Here is a 27,519-nt window from a genome sequence, read left to right on the forward strand (position 1 = left end):
ACTATATTCAGCAGAGAGAAGTTGTAATTTGACAGCATGAGCTTGAATGCTTTGTGAGAAGTATCAGAAGTAGCATTCTAAGACAGTACTCTGAACCATCTGAAATCTAATTTTCTGGAGCATTCATTTCATGCTTCTTTATTAGCAGATGGAGATAGGAGATGACATTTATTAAGGGGGGGCTTTTTTATATATGTATATAAAGTCCTCATCTTTTTTGAGTATAAATATGATTTTTAATATTTATGTGTATACCTGTATGTATAAAATGTGTATCTATGTTGGCAATGACTCCTTTTGGTACCCAAATCACAGGAAAGAGATCAGAGATGCTTGAGAATGAATGCAGAGAGCAGATAATTCCAGTATTAGAGGCTATTGCCTTCTCTCCACAACTCTGTTGTGAGTAATTAAGTGCCAGGTTCTTAAGTACTCTTACATGGCAGAATAGTGACAGAGAAAAAAACCCCTTACTTCTTTCATTTGAAAACCTTATTCCATTTAGGTTTTTAACTTTTACAATAAATAACTTCCCTATTTAAAAAATATTGATATTGTTTCTTTGAATAATGAACCTATCTTGAGATCACCATTGATAAAATAATATGGTACTAAATGTTTGGTGTGGCGTTTCATGTAGATTACCTACCTAAAACACACACAGCTATTTCATCATTTGGAAATAATCACAACCATCTGACTTCTGTGGACCACTATATGACATGCTTTAAAATGTTAATGTTAGGACACTTGGGATCCATGTTTGTCCTGGTTTCAGCTGAGATAGAGTTAATTTTCTTCATAGTAGCTAGTATGGGGATATGTTTTGGATTTGTGCTGAAAATAGTGTTGATAATATAGAGATGGTTGTGTTACATAGATATATTTTTGTTACTGCTGAGCGGTGCTTACACAGATTCAAGGCCTTTTCTGCTGCTCACACTGCCCTGCCAGCATGTAGGCTGGGGGTGCACAAGAAGTTGGGAGGGGACACAGCCGGGACAGCAGACCCCAACTGACAAAAGGGATATTCCATACCATATGGTGTCATGCTCAGCATATAAGGGGCTGGGGGAAGAAGGAGAAAGGGGAGGACATTCAGAGTGATGGCATTTGTCTTCCCAAGTACCCGTTACCCGTGACAGAGCCCTGCTTTCCTGGGGATGGCTGAACACCTGCCTGCCAGTGGGAAGTGGTGAATGGATTCCTTGTTTTGCTTTGCTTGTGTGCATGGCTTTTGCTTTAGTTATTAAACTGTCTTTGTCTCAAGCCACGAGTTCTCTCACTTCCACTCTTCTGATTCTCTCCCCTATCTCACCAGGGGGGCGTGAGCCAGTGGCTGTGTGATGCTTAGCTGCCGGGGGGGGTTAAACTATGACAATGTTAATAAATACAGATTATTACATTTAGGTCTATTGGACTATTTCTTTTTCCTCTGGCAATGAAGGTTCAGTTTTCTGGTACTAAGTCTTTCTCTTTTTTTTCCCCCAAAGTATTCAGAGTTAGCTGGCCTTTGCGAAAGGAATACTTGGGAAATGGTTTTTGCTGAAGTATTTCCACAATCAGTGTTCTTGCAGACTTCCTGTATACAAGCCAATTGATTGTCTACTGTAGAATTAATTGAACTTGGATACATCTACTTCTTAGACATAAAAAGGAAAAAATACATATGGAACTCTTAGTTATTTCAGTGTTACTTTCAGATGAATTCAGTTTTCTTGTGTTTTCTATTTTCTTTCCAATGTTTACATACATGTATTCTTCTTCATATTAATGTAAAGTCAAGATACTAATACAAAGAGTGTGAGCTTATGACTCAACAAATGATGACATTTTATGCAAGACTGTAATACCTTGAATAAAGACAGGCATTTTCTCATAGTCTAAACACTAATTGCCAAATTTTATTTTTTTTTATTTTAGATAGATTGTGCTTACTCAGACTTTCCTTGTGGCTATACATAGCCCAGGGTACATATGTTCTCTGCAGAATCCTGATTAGGCAAGTGTATTTTAAAGGCAAAAATTGCCTGTCCTTAAAGACGACTCTACCTGTCATTGAGACAACCAATTTTGCAGCTAATGTAAAAACTTCATAGGGATAGATTATAAAAAAGAAAAAAGATTCTTGTGATGACAGAGCATTGCACTAATATATCACACCTGAAACTAATGATTAAGTCCATACTTTATTGGATAATTTTAATGAATTTTACTATAGCTTCAAGACATAACACATACAGTCATTTTCAGATTTCTCATTTTTATAGCCATCAGCAGACTATATCTTAATGGCATTTTGAAAAAGAATGATAAAGGAGTTATAAGAGTGGCTAAAATGGATTTCCTCACCCTCATATTGTGGTATATGTGACTCTGGATTCTAAAGAACGTATAAGGCACAAAACAGAGTAAGAGTCAAATGCCTATGAGTTAGTAATACCCTACATGACACAAGAACTCCTATGATAAGATGGAGTCTTGCACAGATACATCAGTTGGCTATATACTGCAGTACAGCTTCAACAGGTTTTGTTAGCTTAAACATTATTTTGAGTATTATGAGTAAACTTAAACATGATTATTTTACTTCCAGTTGTGGAGCTAACATACATGCACAACTGACACCCGCATTCCATTAATCACCCTGTCTTCAGTTTTCCTCTTCTCACCATAGTATCTCCTGTTTAGAATCTTGTAGATTTTATCATCTGATCTTTTCCTCTTATAACAACACAGTTTCAACTCTGAGTACAGTGAATCTGTGGTTTGCGTTTGTTTCAGGGGTTTGGGTTTTTTTGGTGTTTTGGTGGGGTTTTTTTGTTTGGTTTGTTGTTTTTTGGGGGATGGGGTTCCCCCAGCAATTGAATTCTAGATTTTGAGGGAAAATAATAGCTTCTCATTCTCACTGATACAATATTATTATTATTATTTGTCACGATGACAAATTTTAGTTTGGTGCATTTCAGTCATGTTTTGCCAAAGCTTTATATGTGTACACTGAGCTATTAACATCAAGATATATATTCAGGACGAACAGTCATCTAAAACCCACCAAAACACTGGTCTGGTTCCCCAAAATTATCTATGTTGATAATTTTTAAGATAGGTAAAACTTGGTAGTATTTGCATTTGAAGTAATGTTATTTATCACTCAGGAACAACAGATACATGCTCTCTCTACTTAATTCTCTAGATTCAGTGATGCAAGGGAGTTCAAGGAGGTTATGTCAATGCAAACACAGCAGTGTATATCTTTTGGCACTTGGCCAAAACTGTGTCTTTTGTGTTTTTATTAAAACTTTCTTTCATATACCAGTAAAAAAAATACAGTATCAATGCCAAAATATAACAATAATTAGAAGAAAATCTGTTAGATTATTATTGATGGATTCTTAGAAGCAGAATAGACAAATCAGTGGGAAACAGTTCATGTAAAGTTCATGTTGTAAGTGATAAAGTGTGATTGAATGAATCAATGCTGCATTTTAAATAGAGTGGGGACAAAGGATTTTATATTCGGGTGCCTATAGACCCACCTATTTATTTGTTATTCAAATGGTGGAAGGCAGCTAACTCAATTACTTCCTATCTTCCCCTCTAGTCTTACTACCCCTTTTAAATTTAAAGAAAATGTGCCTGGGTTTCGCTCTCCAACAGCTGTAGCAATGTTGAACTATTCTACCTTGTTTTAAAGTACTGGTCCGGAAAATCTCACATTTTTTTAATTAAACTCTGTGAAATGTCAGCTGGCATTTACAGCAACGTTGACTTGATTACATTCTAAGTTGGACAATATTTAGGAAAATCCCCTTTAGTAGTGTGACTTATTTGTCCACCAAGATAACAGTCATCATCAGCTTCCCTACAGCTACTCGAAGATGGAAAGGTGAAAAGCAGAACTGTCCTCCTACCGCTATTAAAAATATATGGATATAAATTTGGTAGGAACTGGAAACTGAGCAGGGAATCACTGTTCTCTTCCCAGGCTAAGATCGACTTAATGGACACAGGAGCATGTTAAGACTTCTACAGTCTTTCCACAGCATGAGGAGGTTATTCTTTTATCCTGTTCTTGTTAAAAAGAATGGAATGTCTTCATGAGTTGGATTCAGAAACTAACCATTGCTGCCAAAAAGAAGTTGAGAATGGGTGTTTTGCCAGCCTTCATAAGACTACATTCCTCAAAGAAATCCATTTTTCTTAATTCACAACTTTGACATTAGATATGAAATTACACCAAAGTTTAGGAAAACTTAGGAAAACAATTGTTATTATGAAGTAGCATACGATTCATATATTGCACATTACAGTTATTAAAATTTGAAATTTATTGTCATTTATTTGGTATGAAGCTTGTGTTGATACAGAAAAACTTAAAAATTAATTTCAGAAGGATCTGATGATTCGAAGTGAATGTGTGATAAAATGGCAGTTGAAATAAAAAAAAAATCAAAGACAGTAATTCAACTGGCAGAAAATCAAGTATGATTTTAGATAACTAATAGGAGGTTTTAAAGGTATTGACTCTTAGGAAGGTATCTTGTAGTCTTTGTGAATAGAATTCTGACAATTGTAATTTAATATTTAAGGTAGTTGTAGTTAGGCAAATAAAATTTTTCTGACTTATGGAAAAATGGAAAATACCATCAACTACGTATTCCAAGTGTGGAAAAATATGTGAATCTCTGGTCACTCCACTCTAAAATCATACAAAAGAACTAAGAACACTGCAGAGACTGTTCAATTGATTAAGGCTTAAGTAGCAAAAGAGCTAACGTAACATCTTTTTATTTACCTAAACACAGTGCTATCTTTTACAAATGTAGAAAAGCTTGATTTAAGTTTGAACATCAGCTAAAAATTAAATATCAGTAAGGTGATGCTGGAGATAGAGGAGGCAAGTGGACAAGTCTTGTGTGGGGTAAAATAGTCCAGGAAAATGAGAATACAGAAACTCTGTGGAAACTATGTTGTTTATGAAAGGTTATTTCCTTACAGCATTGCAAAATTGACCTAAGCATTTTACTGTATGTACACTAACTCTGCTACATGATCTTTGCTTTTTCATCTGGATTTTTTTCAAATGCATGAATCCCAAAAGTTTGTTCAGTATATTTATTCTGGCTAATTTTTCTGAACAGTGACCTCCAATTTATTCTTGTTTCTCTCTATTTCTGCTTCCTTAACTAACAAAGATCAAGTACCTATTAAAACAAAATAAATAAATCAACACTTTTTAACCTCTGATTTTCTGAATCTTATTCTAATTCTTCCTAGTTAGTTTTTTAACTACCTAAGTATTTTTGTTAACTCATTAGTTGCTCTGATGCAAGACTTGCCTCACTGTAAAATAGTTTGATCAGAATATGCTAGTAAATGAACAGCAGATAGAAAGGTACAATGAGGTCTAGCCACACTGTCCAAACTTGAGGCACTTATTTTAAGTGTTCTAAAATTAAATGTCTTTTAAACACACCATCTCTTCCTTTCATGATATAGGGAATTTAGATTCTCAAATTACATTCATTCATAGATTACTAATGTTGTTAATACATACATTATAATACACGCACACTCCCTGCCTTGTCTGTGTTTACTTACGTAGAAATTAGGCCTAACTTCAGTTTTCGATCCAATACCTTTTTGTTGTCTAAAGGAATATTTTTTGTTGTTCTTTTTGTAAAGGCCGTTATTTCCATTCTGCATGGATACAGTTCCTCAGTGAAATAATCAACCCCCTTTTTTTTTTGTTGGGAGTTGATTTTTATTGCATGGTACCTTTAATTTTTTTATATATATATATATATACACACACACACACACATTTAGGCCAAAAAGTATAGTTCTGATCATATTGGTAACATAGGCTATAGAATCTTTCTGATTTCTGTTTGAACTAAGGTGTTGATATTAGTATTTAAACATGAACATTTAGGAAAATACTAAATCATAGAATCATAGAATATCTCCAGTTGGAAGGGAACCGTAGGGATCATCAAGTCCCACTTCCCATCTTGATCTAAAAATTGCCAGTAATGGATATACTGCCAGGTAGCTTTGTATGCACCTATCACTGTCTCTTATCACTGTTCCCATTTGTTCTTACACTGTATCTTGGATGCCATCCTCCCTATTTTCAATTATCCATTCCCTTTTTTCCTTATTTGGAGTCATGTAATTCTTCTGGTAATGCTATTTTAGAACAGTTACTTATTCTCCAATCTAAGTTGCTATAATGTCTTCAACACATTTCAAAATTGTCTTTTAAAATAATCAGTGTACTTGTTTTATAAAGATGCCACACACCTTTATTTTCCTTGCAAATAATATATAATAAAAAACTGAATAATATTTATTTTTCTTAGAAGTCCCAGCTGGGTCCATCTGGAAAAAAACAACCAGCAAGCAACCCCACCCCATGATATTCCTGTTGTTTCTGTTGTCTAAAGTGAGACTTTTTCTGTGGATCTTGTTTTGTAACTTCAAAATGGGTACATTCAACTGATGGAAAAATATAATTACTGTCCTTAAGATAATTTATCACCAAACTACATTTGTGACATCAGTCATTATGAGGTCTAATGCATGTAATTGGCAAATGTGTTTGCATCTCATACTTTATTCTAATTGACATCTACCATATTGCTGCTGACAGTTTTTCAGCCCAGATGAATGTTGTTTGCCAAGAGCTATTACTACTTTGCTGAGGTAGTCATACATGGATACATTATAGTGAAGGTACAGAGTAAAAATTCACTGTTTTTTTTACTGCTCAGGTGTCTGGGTTCACTAGTTCTGAATAGCGAGGCTTTGACATGCATCAAGAAGATTCTTGACAGTTTGACGATATGTCACTTCTGAGGGTTTGTACAGTACACCAAAAGAGGACCACAGAAATACTGAAAGGTTACTATGTGCTTTGAAGCACTGAATATAATTCATGCAAGATGAAACTTTATAAATTAAATCTCTGAAGAAAAATGTTTTACTAAAGAAACTACCATTAGACATTTTCTCTCTTATAATAAGATTACATTTTGTCATAGGTACTCAGGCAAGAGGACAATGAAAGTTAATTTTATGAGTTAGTGAAGGCCATAAGAGACTTTCTAGAGACATTAAATAGTCAGCCTATCTACTACAGTGACATCCTGTCAAATCATAAATAGTGGCCTGTCACTCTCAGTGGACTAAATCATGATGTGCTGTTGCTTGTATGTAAAGGTCTTGGATAATAAAAATAAAAAAATTGTGGCTCTAGTGAGATCAGGATATTTATATTTGCTGTCTTGGCTATAATTAATTCACCCAAAAATCTTTAGAGGAAAAGAAAAGTTAGTGAAACACAGTATTACTGTATTAAAGTGGTTTATATCACAGTTCAGGTATAGTAAGTGTATTGAAAGTGTAAATCACATTCAGTTGACACAATATAATGAACATTAAAACATGAAAGCCACACATTTAGCCAGGTTTTATAGACATTTGTACCTAAAAAAATAAATCCTTTGTTATCATCATTTGCAGTACTTCTTTTTCCCCTATGTATTAAGGCATATTTTCTCCTTCTGCCGGAGGTCCTTGAAATTTCTTGAATATTAAAGACTACAGATGGTAAAAATGAGACCAAATTTTAAAGTTTTATTTCATAATATGAAGGTGCTATTAGATTCAAGTGTATTTTAAATTGCTGTTTTCTGTGGTGGTCTTGCAATTTCCAATAATCAAGAACTTTAAAAAAATAAAATTTCATTTCATTTTAATACACCTTATAGGTTCAGTAGCAAAAAAGCAAGCTGAGAGCACCGTATTTGAAATTTGCTGTCCACAGTAGACAGGTAACTCTGGGTTCATTCAGTCATGCCTGGATTTTATTAAAAAACTACAGGTTGCAAGGGAAAGAAATGGCTAGAAACGTTCTTCCTTTTTTTCATAAAAGAAGAATTAATTTAGAGAAATATTTTTAGCTTTAGTAAGCTCTAAGTGTTCACAAGTAAATATTGTTCAAACTTCTCTGGGTGTTGGGTTGCAGGTCTTCTTTGCACATTCTTTTCTCATACTGTGCTCATAGTAAGATATTGATTAAATTGCTATTGCTTTAACTAACTAACCCTTCCTGGGCAGCATGAATTGCATCATGAACTCTTTATGGCTTCATAAGACCTCACAACATACGTATTGTTTAAAGAATTATCTATATAATACTTTCATAGTATCCAAGTGTGAAGTATGTGGGCTTCCACAGACCACGTATAACATAATAATGTAAGTATCAAATCTGGTGCAATTTATTTCTTCCTTTTGGCAATTTCAGAGTAAACTTAAACTGTCTTGCTATCAAAGCCACATTTTCAGAAAGTGTGACATTTAGTTATGCAGCAGTAAAGACTTATGATTAGATTCTTCATAAATAAAGTAGTTTGATATTTTCAAACAGCAAGCTTACACACTACTTTTCATCTTAAGACGACCTTTTTTTGCAGTTTCATGCTTCTTCACAGTCATTTTCTCAGAGATCTTATTGGAAATGAGCTTCATAATTTTTAAGATAGTAATTGGACATAATTTTTCTGTAGAGGCCATGTTGTGTCTAACATACACTGTACAAGAGAGCTGTATTTACACTTGTAGAAAATTAAATCATCTTCCATATTTTAAAAGACAAAAAATGATAGCAACAATAAATATGATAATCTCATTTTTATATAACTGTGAAAATATGTTACTTACGCTGGAAATGATATATCCATAACCAAATGAAATGCGTCTGAAGGTTGCCTTAATTATCTGCATGGAAAATAATTGAAAAAATCATGAGAAAACATCAAAGTAGATATTTCTAAGAAATCTAAGCAATTTTTTCAACATTGTGCTAGGCAACATATAACAACCATTCTCAAACTTTAAATGACACAAAGTTTCTTATACTTTGGATCTGCTTTTTGCAAAACACCATTCATCCATACCCTGCACATGTCTGTTTCAGATAGCAATACCTGTTTGAAAAGGAATTTAGCTTTGCATGCATTTAAAAGATATGATAGTGATATGCAAATGGTATAGTGTTATTTATTTTTTAACATTTTCTGAGTTTTCAAAAACTCTCTCAGTAAATAGTATAATTTTAGGTTTTATCACAGAATTATTGTTTAGCTCAAAAAGGACACCCAGAGGCCATCTAGTTTAACATCCTACTTGAAACAGGTATAATGACATCAGAGTGGTCATGGCTGTGTCAAGTCTTAAACATCCCCAGAATAGACTCCATCACTTCTCTGGGCAACCTGTTGCCACATTTAACCACCATCATGTTAATTTCTCCCCCCTGCCCAAGTATCTAATTGAAATTTTTCATGATTCCATTTGTGTCTGTTACCTCTTGCCCTGTCACTGTGCACCTCTGATTGATAGGAGTCTGGCATCATCTCTTTTCCTTCTGATGAAATAATTTTACGTAGCAATAAGGTGTCCCCTTAGCTTTCTCTTCTCCAAGCTGAACAGGCCCAGTTCTCTCAGCCTCTCCTTGTACATCGTGCTTTCCACTCCCCTGACCATCTTGTTGGTCTCCTGCTGGAGTCACTCAGTATGTTGATATCCTTCATGTACTAGTGAGCCCAAAACTGGGCATAGTACTCCAGATGTGATCTTACAAGTGCCAAGCAGAGGGGAAGGATCACTTTTCTGGATATGCTGCCTACACTCTTAGTAATACATAGCAGGATGCAGTTGGTGTACTCTGCACAGGCACAACTGCTGGCTCATGTTCACCTTGTCCATCAGGACCCCCAGGGCGTTCTTTGCAGAGAGGTTTGCCAGACAGTTAGCCCCCAGCCTGCACTCCGCCCCGCTTCCTGCATGGGTTGTTTCCATCGCAGACTCAAGGCCCTGCACTTGCTCTTGTTGCACTCCATAAGCTTCTGGTCAGCCCATTTCTCTGGCCTGTTCAGGTTCCCCTAACTAGCAGCCCTGCCATCCAGTGTATTGACTGCCTCCTCCTCCAATTCAGTGTCACCCGTAGGCTTGCTGAGAGTGCTCTCTGCTGTCCAGGTTGTCAATGAAGACATTAAATTACTGGCTGCCAGCTGGACTTTGTACTGCTGATCACAACTCTCTGAGCCTTGGCAGTCCAGACAATTTCCCATCCACCTTTTAATCCACTTGTCCAGCCTTTTTCTCACCAGTTTGGTGGTAAGTCAACTATGGGAGACTGTGCCAAAGGCCTTGCTAAAATGAAGATGCACAACATCCGCTGCCTTCCCAACGTCCACAGGTGCCAGTCAACCCACCACAGAGAGCAAGGCGGTTGGTTAGGTGGGACCTGCCTGTGCTTGCTGCTCCAGCAAGAAATGGCTTTTGAGAAGATCTGGTCCACAACCTATCCAGGGACTGAGTTAAGGCTGACTTGCCTGTAGTTCCCTGAGTCTGCTTTCTGCTTGTCTTGAAGAGGAATGTGACAGCAGCTACCTTCAAGTCATCACAAACATTGCAAAGAGGACAGGCAGCAGCCTCGCAGTGGCATCCACGAGCTCCGTGAACACCTCTGGGGATGCCTCCTGACTGGGCCCATGGACTTGCACTGTCCAAGTGGGTTAAGCGATCCAGTCCTTGCTCTCACGTGGATGCTGCTTCATGCTTGAGGAGAAGCCTTACCAGTGAAAACCCAGGGGAAAAAAGGCATGGAGTACCACAGCTTTTTGCCCATCTCTTGTCACTAGGCTCCCTACCCCACAGAGCACTGGCAACAGCCTCCCTGTAGCCGCTTCCTTGCTTCCCTTGCTGCCGGCGCGCAGCTCCGGGTAGCCCCGCCCGGCCCCCCCGCCCACACTCCGCCCGGCCGCTGCCTGCGAGCCTGACTCTTCCGCGCCCGCGGCGGGATCCGCGGCGGCTCCCCGGAGGGCGCAGAGCCGCCTTGCTCCGCCAAGCTGGCAGCGGCCCCTCGGCAGCGACCACAGCCCTGCCGCTCCTCGCGGGCTCGGAGCCCGCCAAAAGAGCAGCGGGCGGTGGGCAGCGCCGGCCGCCCTCTGGCGGCGGGGTGGGAGGAGGCTGCGGCGGCCCCGAGTGCTGTGAGGAAATGTTGGTCTGGTTGTCTCTCACGGAGTTAATTGTGACGCAGTGGGTGCCGCTGTGGCCCGGAGTATCGACTGCTGTTTGTGTGCTTCGGGCTTCTTTCTTGCTGAGGTGTAGGGCTCCCTCAAGAAGTAGGGGTGTTTTCAGAAGTGTTTTGTAGGCCCAGGAACTGTTCTTTTTGTCCTTTAAAGACGGGTGGGTTTTTTCAGCCTTAAACCGTGTAGTTTAAGAGGGGTAGCCTGTGTTTAGGCATAAATTGTGCATGAGGAGGGAGAGGGTTGTGAGGGTTATGTGTGTCGGGGTAGCCAGGTGGAGGGAGGCCGAGGAGCAAAATTCGGCCGATGTGAGAGGTGAGTCTTCAGCTTTATTGACTGGAAGGGGTTTAGGAAATGGTAAAGGTTTCTAGGCAGGTTACCCTTTGGTCATGGAAAGAGAAATAAAGGGGAGTTTAAAAAAGCCCAGCCTTGGAAAGGGAAAAGGAGTGGGGAATTTTTGGGTGGTTTTGTTTTGTGGGGTTTTGGTTTGTGTTTTTTTTAAAGTTTTTTAGTTTTTATTTATTTTGTCTATGAGCTTTGTGAGGGATGTTGGGTAGAAGCCCAGGCATGTGCTGCTGGAAGATAAATATAAAGCAAAAAAGGAGACTGGAATGAACAGATAATTTTCTGACACTATTTTGATAGATATTCCTTATCTGGGGTTCTATTATCATGGAAGTAGTAGAATTACAGGGCTGAACTGCTTTTCTTAGGGTCATTTTATATGTTAAGGGTGGGGTATTAAAGAGTAGAGAAGCCAAAGAAAGTCTTATGAAAAAAATTAATCTAGTACTTAAAATGAGATACAGATGTTAACATAGTCTTCTCGCCAGGGACAGCTGATATTTCTCATTGCTTTTATATGCCAAAGAGACAACCATCCCACGGCCTTGCTCGAGCAGAAGGCTGCATGGCGGGGGGGGAGCAGTGGTGGGGAGGTGAACTTCAGTGCATTTGTTTTAGACAGCCTCTTGTGTTAAACTTTCCTTGTGCAGTGAACGATAATTTTGCTCATAATCCTGCAGTAGAAGTGTACGGTACATACTAAGATTTGTGGAAAGTTGTAGTCCCTAATTTCCATCCCAATAGTAAAGGAAGCAAGCTGATAGACTAGAGAGGACGAAGTGTTGAGAAGGGCAAAACTGAGCTAGAATAGCAGACAAGCTGAAAAAATGCAGGTGATAAAGGCATATAAAATCATTTATTGCTATAAACATGTAGTTCTTTAATTTATACGAGAAGTAGCCAGATCAATTCCCACATCCTTCACCAATTTCCTGTGACAGAGTAAAGGAACACCAAACAACATGACATTCACTATTAAGCTCAGTTTGTTAAGAGGATAAAGTGAGGGATAGGTTATGTCAGGGCAGTCTTTGCACACACATGTGTACACATGTGGTTAACTGAGACCTGCCTCTGTTATCTCCTCTATGAGCTGGAACAGCTGAACCTGGCAAGATGAGACACATGCTCCAAGTGGTCTTAGAGTCATCCGGTTTTATCTTCTGTGTTCTTTCCTTTAAGTAAAATACTTCCAGTAATCTGACGAATACACCTATTTAAAGAGCTTGACCCAGTAATGTAATGTAGATGTCCCAAAACAGGAGCATCCATTTTGAAAGTCATTTGCATTTAAAAACATAACAGACAACATTTTCTTTTTTAAATGTACTGAAAGAATAGGAAAACCCATTCTGTGTGTGAAAATTACTGCAAGCTAAACATCTAAGGATACTGTTACTAAAATGTTAACTCAAAAGATCAGAGGAAATGGTGGGACAAATCCATGTACAATTGCACAAAACTTTAAAAATGAAACATAAACAGTTACTTACCTATCTCATGTTCTGTTAGCTTCTTTGTGTGAGGTAAGTAGTGTAGACACAGTGGTAGAAAATTCAGAGGCCAGTATTGGAATCTAGGATGAGCAATACATTAGCATGCAATGACTGTAGTTATTTAAACAAATTAATTACACAGAAACTCATGCTTTGTCTTAGAAAAATCAGTACAAATTATCTAACTGCAGGGCTATCTCAACTAGAAGCAAAGAACTGTCTTTGTTCAGGTCTTTATTTTATGCGGAGACTGTTGTCTCTATGATTTCTGAAGCCGGAAGATATGCATGCATGGAAAAAACAAATCTTTATCTGATAAATAGTAACAACTATTTGTGAACTTAGGGATGATGAAATTTCAAAAGCTCAGAAAGGGGCTGGCAGTAAGACCTGAAGAAATATCCAAAGAATTGTAGATAGTTCTTTTAACTGAATTTCTGTGAGGAATCTTAAATTATCAAACTATTCTTCCTAAGCATCTGCATGAGATGGTGAGAATGAACAGCTAGCATAGATTTGTAGGGAACAAGTGAGACCTACTATATCTCTTTAAAAATTATTGCAGCAAGCCTGAAGGGGTAGGAGAGATATGATGTGACTTGAATTTAGTAAACTGCAGTTTTGATAATCACACGTGGCACTCTCTTAAGAAAGCTAATGAACTGTGATCTAGATAAGACTGCTCTAAAGTTAGTATGCAAGTTTGGTTGTTTTTTTTTTTTAAAAAGGGGTTTTATTTATTTACAGTCACTCTTTTCCCCAGTAATCAGGGGTAGGGGGGAGGAGTGTAATTCCATAACATTCTGCACTGGGTCTAAGATTATTCCATAACTTTGTTGGTAGTTTCGCTAATAGAGTAGATGCTACTCTTGCTGCAGTCATAGTAGAAGACAGGACTCAAGTTCAAAATAACCACAATAAATTCCAGAAAATACAGAAAACAATAGACATTCAGTTTGGTAAGAGCAAGCACAGACACTGAGTAGGAGTAACTAACTTCACACATACAAGATAGGGAATTCCCTCTAATGCTTCAGGAAAGACTATGGGAACAGTATATTCACTATGCCATACTGTTACATGTGTACCTGGTTCCAGGCTTTTTTGCTTTCTTCCACAAGTGTTTGCCCTCCCTTCATATCAGCAGTAGCAGAGCTCAAGAAGTGTTAAAATGCTTGGCAGACGTCCTTTAGCAAATCTGAAAACATTTCATGCTTCTATCACCCTTTATGAATTTGAGTCATAGCATACTAATTTCTACCTACCCATTTACTGGGTTGATAGTCTGTGGCAGTGCACAAGGGATAGAATATCTGAAACTGCTAAACCAAGATCCACTAGAGCTCTTTCTGCACAGATCTTTAGGAGCATAATGCGTAAGCATCCAGTGAAACAACTTGTAGGCTCAAGTTGGCCAGGTTTTCAACAAGGACAAACAATACAATGTACCTAGTTGTTGATAGTTCATGAAATTATTAAAGGCATCAAAAGAAGACTTAGAACCAGGTTAATTTAACCTAGGAAATGAGAAGAACGGGGATAGGTATATATAAAATTGTTGCAAAAGGTGATCAGCATAAACTGTTTGCTCTCTCTGGTTCAGATATAACAAGAAGTAGCAGGGTGTAATTTGGAGCAAAGCCTAGATGCAAGAGATAAGAAAAAGGTCTTTGTAAAGTAAGAATGGTTAACTCCCTGGAGTAGATTTTTTATCTGGAGGATGGTCCAGCTTTGACTTCAGCTATTTAAAGAGAGATTGAACTGGCACTTGGCAGTACTCTTTTAGATGTGAAGCAAGATACAGTGAACCCTGCTGACTATAAGAAATATCAGGACACGTAAACAGGCTTTCTTTATGCCTTATTCCTATCACTTCTTAATTAATTTTCTGGAGAATTCTGCTATGTATGTAAATAGGAACCAGGAGAAGCAATAGAATCTGCTGCTTCTGTTTCTACGGAAAGACCAAATAAAAATTGTGAATAAACTCTACTGTTAAAATCAACATGACTACTTATTTAATGTATTCCACAGTTCTATATGCTGAATGGAAACCTGGTTGTGCTGTTTTGGAAGGCTGGACCAATTCCCTCTGTGGTCATTATGTTTCTCCTCTCAGGCCACCAGATGGCTGTTTAGGTGTAATGATAAGAGCTGTTTGATTCTATTTGCCAGCCTTGAGATTGAACAACTCTGGAATCACTTGGGTACTGCAGGATTAAACAAAGACAAAATTTAAACTTTTGTCTTGTATAATGTCATAATTGCAAATTGATGAATAATGGTATGGTCTGTGCAGTAAATTATCACTCAGTGTGGGGTTTTTTTATTTCTAATCATTTGGGTTATGTTATTTTCTATATTTATTCATGCTTACCCTGCACTGGTTATTTCCTAGGTGTATCTACAGAAAGACAGAAAATTAATCACAGGAACAGAACACTGGATTTTCTTCCTATGTGCAGACTACACTGATTGAAGTATTGAATCCACTTACAGCACCACCTTCCTGTAAGTAGGCTCAGTCAGTGTGAAACACATTGCATAAAATTTTGTTGGGTTCCTGGGTAATTCAGTACAATACAAGGAAAATGGCCAATTTAGTATTCTACTAGAGCAACACTGCCATATATGTATGTGCACACGTAAGAAAGAGCAATGCAAAGGCTTAAAGCATCTTCTGACAGATGTTCCTCCACTGTCTTTTCTGAAATTCAGATTGAGAAAGGAAAATCAAGAGTCACAAACACTATTAGCCAGTTTTCAGAAGTGGTAACTCTGTACACTATGGGAGATGTAACAATGAAGTTACAAAGCAAGAAAGGCAAGAAATAGAGTTGTGAGGGGGTTATAGGGGTAGCTGTATTTACTTTGTTCTTATCACCTTCTCTCTATGTCACAAAGACTAACAACCAGTCATAATCACATCTAGCTTTTAAATTAGTATTAGCACAGCTTTACAATATCAATACTAATAGACATAGCATACACTTATTGTCCATGGTTACTCCTGTTTATGTGCCTCACAGTTAATATCAAGGGACACAGAAACATAATTCTGAGGTGGTCAGAATAACAGTCTAACACGTAATCTGTTGTGATTAGTAATTATTGAATATTTTTTGTAAATTGGATTTTATCACACTACTGCAAGCTGAGATATAAACCTCCTTAATGTTATGGGAATGAATGGATGTTTTGAGATATTTTGAATTCACAAAGTATCCAGGTGTATAAATTTGGGTCTTCAGTTATTTGTAACAGGTATTTGGGTTGGAATAATAGTTTTCTGGATTCAGAGTTATAAATTTCACATACAAAACAATGCCATGGAGGTTTTGTCATTTATCAACTGAAAAGAACAAGAGAGAATGTTGTACTGGCTTATTTGATGGGCTGTCATTTTATATGGTTGAAATGTGTAGACATGCAAATTCTCCCAGATGATAAAATACAGTGTGTTCATTGATAATATACCTATATTCTTTCGAAGTTTGACTCCTTGAAATCATTGAAATTCAGACATTGACGTTACCTGGAATATTCAGTGCAAAGGAACTAAAATGTGCGTCTAAAATTATGAAATGAAAATTGTTACTGAGCATTTAATGCTGTCAGGTCAAACATATCAGTGTAATTTCTGCACTTTATTTTCTGTCATAATATATATGCATCTGCTGAAAAGGCTCTTAAATAGGCAGTAGTATTGTAAGTTGTTTTGTATGATTTTTTGCTTGAAGTTGACTTTTTGCAGGGATCTAGGGATTGCAGCTTCCCATCTGTTGCTTAAATCTCTGTACATTTCTGCTGCATTGAATGGATAGTCTTTTTAGCTTGGCTTCATGATTTGGAAATAGGAAGTGATGCTTACGAGATCAGGCAGTGCAAAGTTATATTAATGCTTATTTGTTTATATCTGCACTCATTACATTTGAACCTTCTGGAAGGGGTGGCATTTTGAAAGAGGGAAAGGTCTCAGTACTATGCTTCTAAAACTTTCATGGAAATGAATGGCTGAGCGGAGGAGAGGGCGTCGTGTACTGACTGGTGATGGTGTAAGTTCAAACTATATTGGACTGGGGAGTAAAAAGTTCCAGTTATCTCTGTTGTGGGAGAAACTTCAGACAGTGCTTAACACTTTCTTACAGACTGAAAGCATTCCACTAGAAGTTGTAAATTTGTCAGAAACAAAGTATCATATGTTTTCTCATGCTTAGTGCAAACTCTTGCTGCCAATGGCTACGATGAGCACTGTTTGCAAACCTTTTCAGCTTGGATAGTCAAAACACAATGGTCCCAGCAGAACGCTGAGATTATATATAAACACATGTAGATGTAGCTGGAGGAACTGAACTCCATATAATGCCTGAGTGCAGTCAAGTGAATGAAGCATTTACCTCTTGTTCTCAGCGTTCTGTTTGCTGTTTTAGGTATGTTTGTAATACTTCAGCATGCTTTTAATGGCAGAGCTGTTTTTCAGTGGTAACCATTTGTGTATGAAATAATTGAAGTTTGTACAATAAAGCATAGTTCAATTTACTTCAACATGTAAATTGACTCATTTATGAGTCACTTGTGCATGACTGGTATGGCAGTATTCCACATGATAAGTTAGGAAGTATACAGTAATTGACATACAATAATATTGAAACAGATTGTCCAATACATTTATTTCTTTGACAAAAACGGATCGATTTTAATTTGTCAAATTCTGTACTGCTCTCTCATTGAAGGGAAAGTATATTAAAACAGCAGTGACTGGGAAGTCTAGTGCGTTAAAATTTGATAATTTCTTTTGTCAAAGAAACAAATCGTCAGATTAGATCAAGAGTCATTGTTAAATTTAAAGTGCAAGGTAGTGGGAACACAAAAAATGCTTTATGATGAGTTTTTGTCAATCTGTATAATTTTTCAGTTAAGCAGTCATAAATCAAGGAATATTGTATTTTTTGAGGCTCATTAAAGAGACATTATACATTAGAATAGTGAGGCAGTCAGCATAATGATTTGATGAATGCCTATAACTATCTGTATGTAAATGATGTGAGACAGATTTGCTGGTGCTACAGAGGAGAATAACAATCTATTTGACAGTTCCCTGTAGGTGCTACTTCTGGATGCAAGTGACAGATGTTAAATGTAAACCTCTTCAACAGCAAGCACTTATTAGCACTCAGTGGGGAAAAAATGGCAATATAGAATAAGACAAATAGCAGATAATGCCATTTAAAAAACTTTGTTCTTACAAAGCTTTATTGCCAATGTGTTAAAGTCTGAGAGGTTGGTTTTCTTGTTTGTTTTCATTGACAAAATTAGTTAGGTAAGAGAACATTTTTGAATTTAGAAAATTGTAATTTGAAACATTTAAGAAAATTCACTCAATATTATGGGAGCTCTTCATAGAAAATATATGTATGTGGCCTTTCATCAGCACACTTTTTTTTGAAGTGTTATTTGGTAAATATTTATCAAATCATTATTATGTGTGATACATATCAGTACTGTATGTGTTTGCTGCCATTACTTGATTTACCAAATCAGTTTTAAATATTGTTTCAATTTTTTTTTTTTTTTTCCCCATGATAGACTGGAAAACTGTGTCTTTCAGATCTGTAATTTTAATGGAAAAAGGGCAGAAGTAGTTAATGGAACCAGGTTAGCAATAGCAAATACTTCTGAGGACATCTTGTGATTTTATTTCTAGGCCATTTGTCTCAGTCCTAGCCTGAGATGCTACTCCTAGAAGTATAAAATATTAATTGTGTGAGATTCACATTTCGATAATAATGCAACTCTTCTACAGAGATCAGCATTAAAGTAGTTCAGGAGACTATCAAAAACACTTGATTTATTTCTTATGCTACTTTGTAGTAGATTAGGTTAGGGATTTATATTTCTTTAAAGTATGAATCTAGGCACATGAATTGATTTTTCAAATTGCCACAGCTTACTTTAAAGCTTTTTCTTTTTTTTTAAGATAGCCTGCCCTTAATGATTTTTTTTTCTATTTGCCAGCCAAACTACTGATCGAAAGGGTAGAGATTAAGCCAATGCTAAGAGTGACGCAATGTCTACATGTTCAAATTCCATATGGCCTTATGTCTTTTAGTATTATGAAATCTGTGACACTATTTGTGCTTTTTCTTTGTTATCTTTTGTCAACTGTTAAAGCTACCTTGTGTTGCTTGCACTAAATCTCTTCCAAACATAGTGTTTCACTGCACCACTGCAGATTTGTAATCCCCTTTCATGGTGTTAAATTATCAGCCACATATGCACTGTGTCTGACTTACTGGACATATTTATTGTTCCCTCAGCTACTGTGCTCGCTAATTTGTTTCTTTATTGCTTTGCCTTGAGTTAGGAAATACCCTCTGTCCCCTGAATTCTTAAAAGAATACCTAAAGTTCATTCCTATGTACTTTTTGCTGTTAGTTGCAATTCAAATCTAGTTGATTTTCTACATGTAGATCTACATGTAGATCTATGTTCATGTAGAACAGCTGAGGTTCAGCAATTGTAGAATGTGAAAATTCTCTCAGTGGGGAAAGGACAGTAAAGACATATTTTATGACAGAATTTAAGCAATAATCCATGACTGTAACAGACTTCTCACATAGCCAGACTTGATTTGGAAGTAAGGAGGAGTTCATTAAGTCCAGGAAGTGTATTTTGATCCTGTTAAACTAGCCTTCTTAAATGATGACAGGGCTTAAAACTATTGCTGAATTTTGTCTCCTCTTCGCAACACAAGAGTTGCAAACAAGAGATACTCAGTTACATTAGATAGAAGAGCTTCCTATGCATGTACTGGCTCAACATTGGCTCCCTTTCCTTCGCTGCTGCTTCTGTCATCAGTTGTCTTATAATCCCTCTTGTGTTAGATGCCACAAGTTTTTTAAAACCTGTCTTGCCTATCTGGTTGATCAGACCTCTGAAATGTTTTGAAGAAAGTGAAAACAGCTAACATCTACCTTTCCATGACCGGTCAACAAAATTAGGCCATGTGCGGTATCTTAAAAAAAAAAAAAAAAGATCAGCAACATACATTCTATAGAAACCTCCTCAAGTTATGTCAGTGTTGAATATTCTTATACCCCAAAATGGAAAAACCAAGCCAGCCTTTTTAATTCAACCATTTAGAGCTTCCATGATGCCAAACACAGTAACTGAGATCAGAGATGACTGCATCTGAAATTAAATTCTGTCTGTACCTCTGAGATTGGTCCTATATGATCCTGTATGTTCCTATATGATGCTGTGTAAATCACTAGAAATGAGTATTTCACTGGTGTTTCTAGTGACTACATTTATTTGATGAGTCAATGGTTATAAGTTTTTCACCAGTTCTAAGTATATGCTTTATGTATGTATATAATTATAGACTGTATAGACTATATAAATATAGTGCCTAAATATACACAGTATATGCATGCCTGTAAATATAGACTAAATATACACTATATAAATAAATATTTAATACATTTTTAATTTTAGGAAAACAACTACAGGTTAATAATTTACAATATAATATAATTGCTTCCAGTACTTTGAAAAAATTGCTTTGAAATGACTCATTGAACTTTTTTGGCTAGTCAGAAAGTGTACTGAAACATAAATGTTTCATTGCCTTATCACCTCTGTTTAGTGTAAATAATAAACTTAATACAATGATATCTATGTAAACTGCTGAAGAATGATGCACTTTAGTCAAATATTAGAAGTCAAATCAGCAAGAAAAAAACATACTACAAAAAATTAAAATAAAAATACATGTTATGGTAGCCTGAGAGTTTTACTGCACTGTCATTGCATTTTAAAATCAATTTACTTCTCAGTTGTACTAGAGTACTTGACTAATTATTAACTAAGTTTAACATTAGATAAATATCATCAGCATTATTTCTTAAATCTGACTGGTAATCTACAAATATAAAGAATTATAATTTCAAGGCTAATGCCTTTGGCAGTTATATTTATCTGAATTTATGACAACTTTACTAGTTGTAAAAAAAATGAAAACTCTTGAATATTGTTTCTCTTTTACTTAAAGAAATCCCTTTGCAGAATGTAATACGGAAGTGCTATGATGCTCATCCAACTATTTCAGCTATATTTTTTTTTTAAGAGCTGGAAAATGTTTAAATGATATTGCATGACAGTTGTATGAGCTGAGTTCTGCTGTGTAAATGTGCCAGGAGAGTAGAAAATTAAAATATAAACCCATGATATAATAATGTTTCATTAATGCCTATTTCAAGTAGTCAAATAGTTAAAGTAGTTGTAATTTGTGATTTATTCTAATGGCAATATTTTTACACAAATTATATTTTGGGTTAACCGTACTACTACAAACAAAATGCTTGGGCATTTGTCAAAAATAAAAGCGAAAAAAGTCTTATGAGCCCAGTCCAGGAGGCTTGGCCTCTCTTCCGCTTTTATAGAAAACATTTAGAATTTTGCTTGTGTAAGGGCATTCTGACTGAACCAAAAACTCAATCTTCACAAGTGGTGTCAAAATAAGGAATAATAGTGCTCATCTCAGAAAAAGGATAAGGGGAGGGAAAGCATGTATTTAGGCAACCTGTTAAGCAGTTGTATTGGTTAACTTTCGTTTATTTAATTGTATTAAATGTTACTACAATCCACAAATACAGATCTTGGTCTGGATCTACTCATACATACTGGCTGCATTTGGGTTTTAAAATTTTTAGTGAAAAAAAAATCATACGTATTCAGTGAAAGATCCCAGTCATGCAGTGCTGTCTGGCTGAAGAGGGCCTAAAACGTACACGTCAATCTAGAAGAGAGTTCTTGAAGAGAAAGCTGAAAACTGTTCTTCAGTCCTTCCAACATACAAGCATAATTTTACAGTAACGATGAAAGGAGAGTCATACGTATTGGTTACTTCACTGATGCTTTCAAAATTTGATAGCCCAGCAGCAGGAGCCACTGTAAGTTGTCATTCTCTCCCATTTGTCAGTCTGTGTTTTGTCTTTTTAATAAGCAGGACACAGTTTTAGAACTTCATTGCTAAGAGACGAAAGTCAAGGCAAGACTATGGAAAATATGGATATGGAATGAGTGATAGTTTTATCTTAAGACTTTTTGAGATTTCAAGAATATAATATATATTTAGTAGTCTCAAAGCAGTCCTTTGTTCTTCCATTTTGAGATATAGAAGAATTTTTACCATAGTGGCTTTTTGTGAAGGGAAAATAGAAAGACAAAAAGATTTATGACTGGTATTGAAAATGCCGTGGACTGAGCAATTAAATTGCAACATATTCTAGGTTTCCTCTTCAGCCATTGTAAAATTTTGACATTCAAAACTGAGGCTGAAGGTGAAGGATTTTGGGGAAGACAAGAAGTAAAATTGTAACTAAATACAAGAAAATAGTAGAAAAGAATAAACAATGGTGAAAATATGACTTTGGACAACATTGAAGAGGATGAGATGAAAGGATGCTTGAAAAGGAGAAAGATAATGAGAGAGAACTTTTTTTTCCATCTTAATTTTAGAGACTGCCATAACCTGAAGCAAACTGTTTGACATTGCTAAGCAGAAGCAATTATCTGTTTTACTGAAGCGATTTCCACCTGAAAGGGATGGAAATTAGAAAATGAAAAGATGAAAAAACTGGCGTAGGAAGACTGTACTAGAGAGTATATATTTAACGTCTAGTAAATCCAGATGAGATGCATCATTTAGTAGCAATAGTAGCAAAACTAACATAGATATTATTTTTCTAAAAATGTCTTCAAATATAATTAAATATATAGATGTATGTATTTTATGTCCTTCTATATGTATGTACATCCATTTTTATAGATTGGTATGTACATATCATTAGTAACTGAGTTTCATTACCTACATTCATTTTCTGGTGAACTTTCCCTGCCAAAACTTCATTAAAGTTTTTCTCTTTACAATTGCATTTTATCATTATATTTGAGTGATAAACCTTTAACAGTCCTCTTCCAGCATAAGTGCTTGTGTAGTAGCCTAGTAGTGTAGTAGCCTCACATTTTCCCTCCCTTGTCTACTGCACCGGACAAAGCTAGGTTGAATAAGTACATAGTCTTCCAGTTTTTTGAAATTAATTTGAGAGGTAGAGAAGAACGACAGAAAAAATAGCTTAGATTAAAATGAAAAATATAACCTTTTTATTTCTGAAATGAATAAAATTAGCCTTTTTCTACTTCTTGCAACATTAAAGTGTTTGCACAAATTCTTTTAGGAAAAGTAGTTTTAGATTCACAAGATTCTGGAGTGGGTATTTTACCCCATCTCCCTGATAGCCATTTTTTATTTTAGTAGATTTATTTCTATAGTAATTGACTGAAGAAAACAAGCTCCACTTCTGTCAGGTCTGAGAGGACTTGATTCTATGTTTTCTGCAAGAGTAACTGTGAGGCTGCACTTTTTTTCTGGAAAGGAGTGGGTAGTTGAAGTTTTCTTAAATCCTGTGTTTTTCTACTGTATGTATAAAACTTAATTTTTTAATGAAGTATAAACTCTAATTAAATATTAATTCTACTATTAGTTAGTGTCCATGTAATGTGTGTGTATATATATATAATGTTAGTATCTACCCATTTTTGAAAGTGAAGACAAAAACCTGGGAATGAAAAAACTCTTACATAACTTTCCAAGGATTGCCATTACTTTAAAATGGAAGATGCATTTCTGACTTTTTCTGGATTTTATCCTACTGGGGACAGAAGAATTGATAGAGTCTTTTCCCTCTGCAGTGAAAAGCAGAACAAAACAGAATGAAAAATACAATCAGCATCATAAATAACTAAAAAAAAAAAAAAAAAAAGGACAGAAAGAATCTAATTTCCTTTTAATCTCCTGAACTCCGCCTCATTCTTTTAATCTTGAAATCTTCTCTTGAAAAATCACTTACCAGTGTGGTGATGGTTTTCCAAGGACAACAATAATCCTAGATAAAATTTCTTTCTGTCAGTGCAATTCTGTATCTTTATCAGACCACTGTTGTGTCATATTCTTATTGCTGAGCTGATAATGTATAAGTATTTGAACAGGCTGCTCAGACCCGGTGACTAGAAACTCAGAGCTGAATATTTCTGACAAAGGTTCCTTAGTCTCTTCTCTGGTTTCCTTACAGACAGCTTGTAAGCATTATTACTTTTTCAATTTCATGAGTTCATTCGTAGAGCTTGCTTTCTTAAACTTTCTTTTCTTTCTAAATGTATTTGCTTATAGGAAAACTAGTAGAAAATAGGGACTTCTACCTTATGGCCAAAGAAATCTTGGATTAAATGGCTGGTAGAGGTATCTGTCAGAAATTGCTACTATTGACAGTCTGCTATATAAGGAATGAAGAATTCAGCGTAATAAATGGTATGACAGCTCTAATGATATCTGTCATCTGGGTTCCAGTAAAGACTTTACACCATTAAAAATCTGCAAGAGAAAGGAGAAAAGGTAGTTAATGTGACTAACATTTTCATGACTGGTATTAAAAGTGAACTTATTTTTTTAGCTGAGTTGGAAACATTTTGTGTAAAAGAGACAAGATCATAATAAGGAATAACTTGAAGTTCATAGAGTAAACAAACATACAAAAGCTGTTAGGACAATGGAATTTTGTGGATGATAAGGTTGAGAAGGCTGTAGTTTTTAACATGTTCTAGGTTAAACACTAATTTAAACGTGAACTTCATACTGCATATATGCATGTATGTATGTCCATATAGATTTAAAATTAACTTCTCCGTGTTGAGACTTGTTCTGTGAGTAGGAAATAACACAATCATGCAAGAAAATACTGAGGTAGTGAGTTATATTACAGCTAACACAACAAACAAAACCAGGAATAATTCAACGCCACAAGCATCTGTATTTGTTCTGATTTCTTGAAAATAAAATTCAAAATTTTGGAAGTTAATTATTCAGCAACTCATATTAAAAGAAATAATGGTTATGCTATTTCTTTTCCATATGTGCCTATCATCTTCATGAAAGACTTAGTTTATACAAAACAGCCATAATCCAAAACAAAATCACAAATATTCACAGATTCCATGTCCCTACATGATTGTGGGACTGAAGCTAAGTCTTTCATGAAGATGATAGGCACAATCATGTAGGGACATGGAATCTGTGAATATTTGTGATTTTGTTTTGGATTATGGCTGTTTTGTATAAACTATTTTGATATCTCTGACACTGCATCTCTTCTCAAGCAATTTTTTTCCGTTGTTAGCAGCAAGACAGGAGCTCTCATCTTATGTTAATGCTAAGATATTTAATAAACAAGCTAAGTACTCCTTTTGCATAGTTCTGTATGTCTCACTAGAAGGATAATTATTATTTTCATATTACTTTCTGGTGATCTCAGTAAGGATGAACACATGCACACACATATGCACACGCTGAGATGTGACAGTATGTATATGAACACACAAACATATAGTCACTATTTCAGTTATATTTTTAATTAAAAAGGTAAACAGGTCATGAATACAAAAATCCTGTTCCGTCCTCGGCTAATAATGCCATAACTGGTGGAATCAGATTTTTTTTCTTGTATTCATTTTGTTTTGTTTGTATTTTACTGCATTTTTTTTTTTTACCACATTTAATTAAAATATAATTCTGATTTCATTAGGACCTGTTCACTTGAAAGTGTAAATCATACTGATTTATATGTACCTGTTTACATAATACACTATATATAATACAGTTTCTTACAATTCACTAGGACTGTTCTCTCAAACAATAATCAAATAACAGAGCTATACAACATATATCTCATATTGGCTCATTATGAGAGATACTACTACAACTTCTCACTACGCTTGCCTTAGTGCACCCATAAAGGTTTTATAAATTCTGGTAATTTACAATGGTGTGTTTTAAGAGTTAGATCTATGTTACTCGTACTGCTTTCCCTTGATCATTACACTTGAAAAACTGTTCTTGATGAAGTCCCTGCCAAAATTAACTATTTACAGATGGTGGTTTCTTAGTTCTTCAAAACTACTACTTTTTTTTCTCTCTTTCTCCTGCACTTTGAATTTGAGATATTTTCAATAGTTTTCAAGGATTTAAATTTATCAAGCATTAAATTATCAAAATGCCTCTAAATTCTATATATTTCAAATTGTAACAGAGAACTTGCAATAAATGCAGAATCTGTGAACAGTTATCAAATTTATTTAAATGTAAAAAATTCACTGCAGTTGGCACTGGAAAATTCTTCTGCTAGTGCTACCCTACCAGGATGTAGTCCATAGCTTTCTTTTCTGCTTGATGATTGTCTGTGCTGGAGACCGGACCAAATTAATTACTAAGATTCCCTCCAGACCTATTTTCCATGGTTCATTTTCACAGTCTTTTCAGGCAAGAAGATAACTGTTAAGTTTTAGATTTTTGCAACTAAGTGGTACTTTCTGACTATAAAAATGGTTGAATTTAATATAAATGGATCAAGCATTTGCATTTTATTAGGGAATAAATGCTGCTGTTATGAAATTTACTTTGTACGATATGTATTATTACACATACTATGTTAGCCAAATCAAAAATAACAAGTATTTTAGGTCCTATTAGACCTCTTGGGAACAGGATAGGAATTTTTGTCCTTATCAATGATTTGGAAATGTTAGTAAATGAAAGGGTAATAGCATTAGAATGTTTATAAGGGTTAAGCAGGTGTTAAGATGCTACTGGCAGCAATTATTTTGGTGGTTTATCAATTGTATTCCAACACCACTTACTAAAAAATTTGAAATTTTCAATAATTTCTTTCCCTTTGAGATTTAATTGGTTTTTATAATAACAAGTGTTATTATTTATTCAGTTGTCAGCATTAATTATTAATCTGTTAACATATAGATGTAACTTTTGAAAGTAGGAGATTGGGATGACTGTATATAATTTGAATTTATACATAATGTATTCCTACTCTTTTAATGTATTTGAGAGATTTCACACTTCTTCATATTTTGTCAAAATAAGTCAAGCACAACCTCATCCACACTCAGAACTATGTAGAATGTTAGTGGAACAAATCTTAAAACTCAGTTTCTGTGGTTGTAACCCTTGCCCAATTTCAGGGAAAAAGGAGGTTATTTTCATGACATCTTAAGGATTCAGATCCATCAAAAAGACCCCACAGGGTGTGTGGAATCAAGGTTTTAAAAATTAACCACCAGGCAGGATATCTTAGTATACAAAACCAAAAACATGATAATGGTAGTTGTTGACCTACTGTTTTTTGTTTACTTGCAGATCATAGGAGTAAAATCAAATTGTGTTGACCAGATATACATTTTTACTTTTTCATGAACTGAAACTTCGAGTTTGTTTTCATTTTTGAGTTCTTCAAATATTTCTTTTCTATATTTTTCCTAAATTTTCTTTGAAAGAAGAGTTTAAAGGAAAAATCTAAATATCTTCCTTTAAATTTTGCAAATAAATATTTTATTACTAGAAATAAGATTTCAGATACTTTGGGAGAGAGGGACTATATTAATCAGATTACCAGTATTAACACAATTTCATAAAATAGAATTTTTCTTTTTCCTTCTGTAATACT

General features: G+C 35.5%; 1 long non-coding RNA gene across 1 annotated transcript in view; it reads left to right on the forward strand.

Annotated features, from left to right (window-relative positions):
- LOC142601558 (uncharacterized) overlaps positions 1 to 27,519 on the forward strand; it is a 354,848-nt gene that overhangs the window by 41,539 nt on the left and 285,790 nt on the right. Inside the window, exon 2 of the long non-coding RNA XR_012835077.1 lies at positions 15,345 to 15,457. This is a non-coding gene — a long non-coding RNA (uncharacterized LOC142601558). The remainder of the gene's footprint in view (positions 1 to 15,344; positions 15,458 to 27,519) is intronic.

Source organism: Balearica regulorum, chromosome 4, assembly GCF_011004875.1.
Source record: "Balearica regulorum gibbericeps isolate bBalReg1 chromosome 4, bBalReg1.pri, whole genome shotgun sequence".
Classification (NCBI taxonomy): domain Eukaryota; kingdom Metazoa; phylum Chordata; class Aves; order Gruiformes; family Gruidae; genus Balearica; species Balearica regulorum.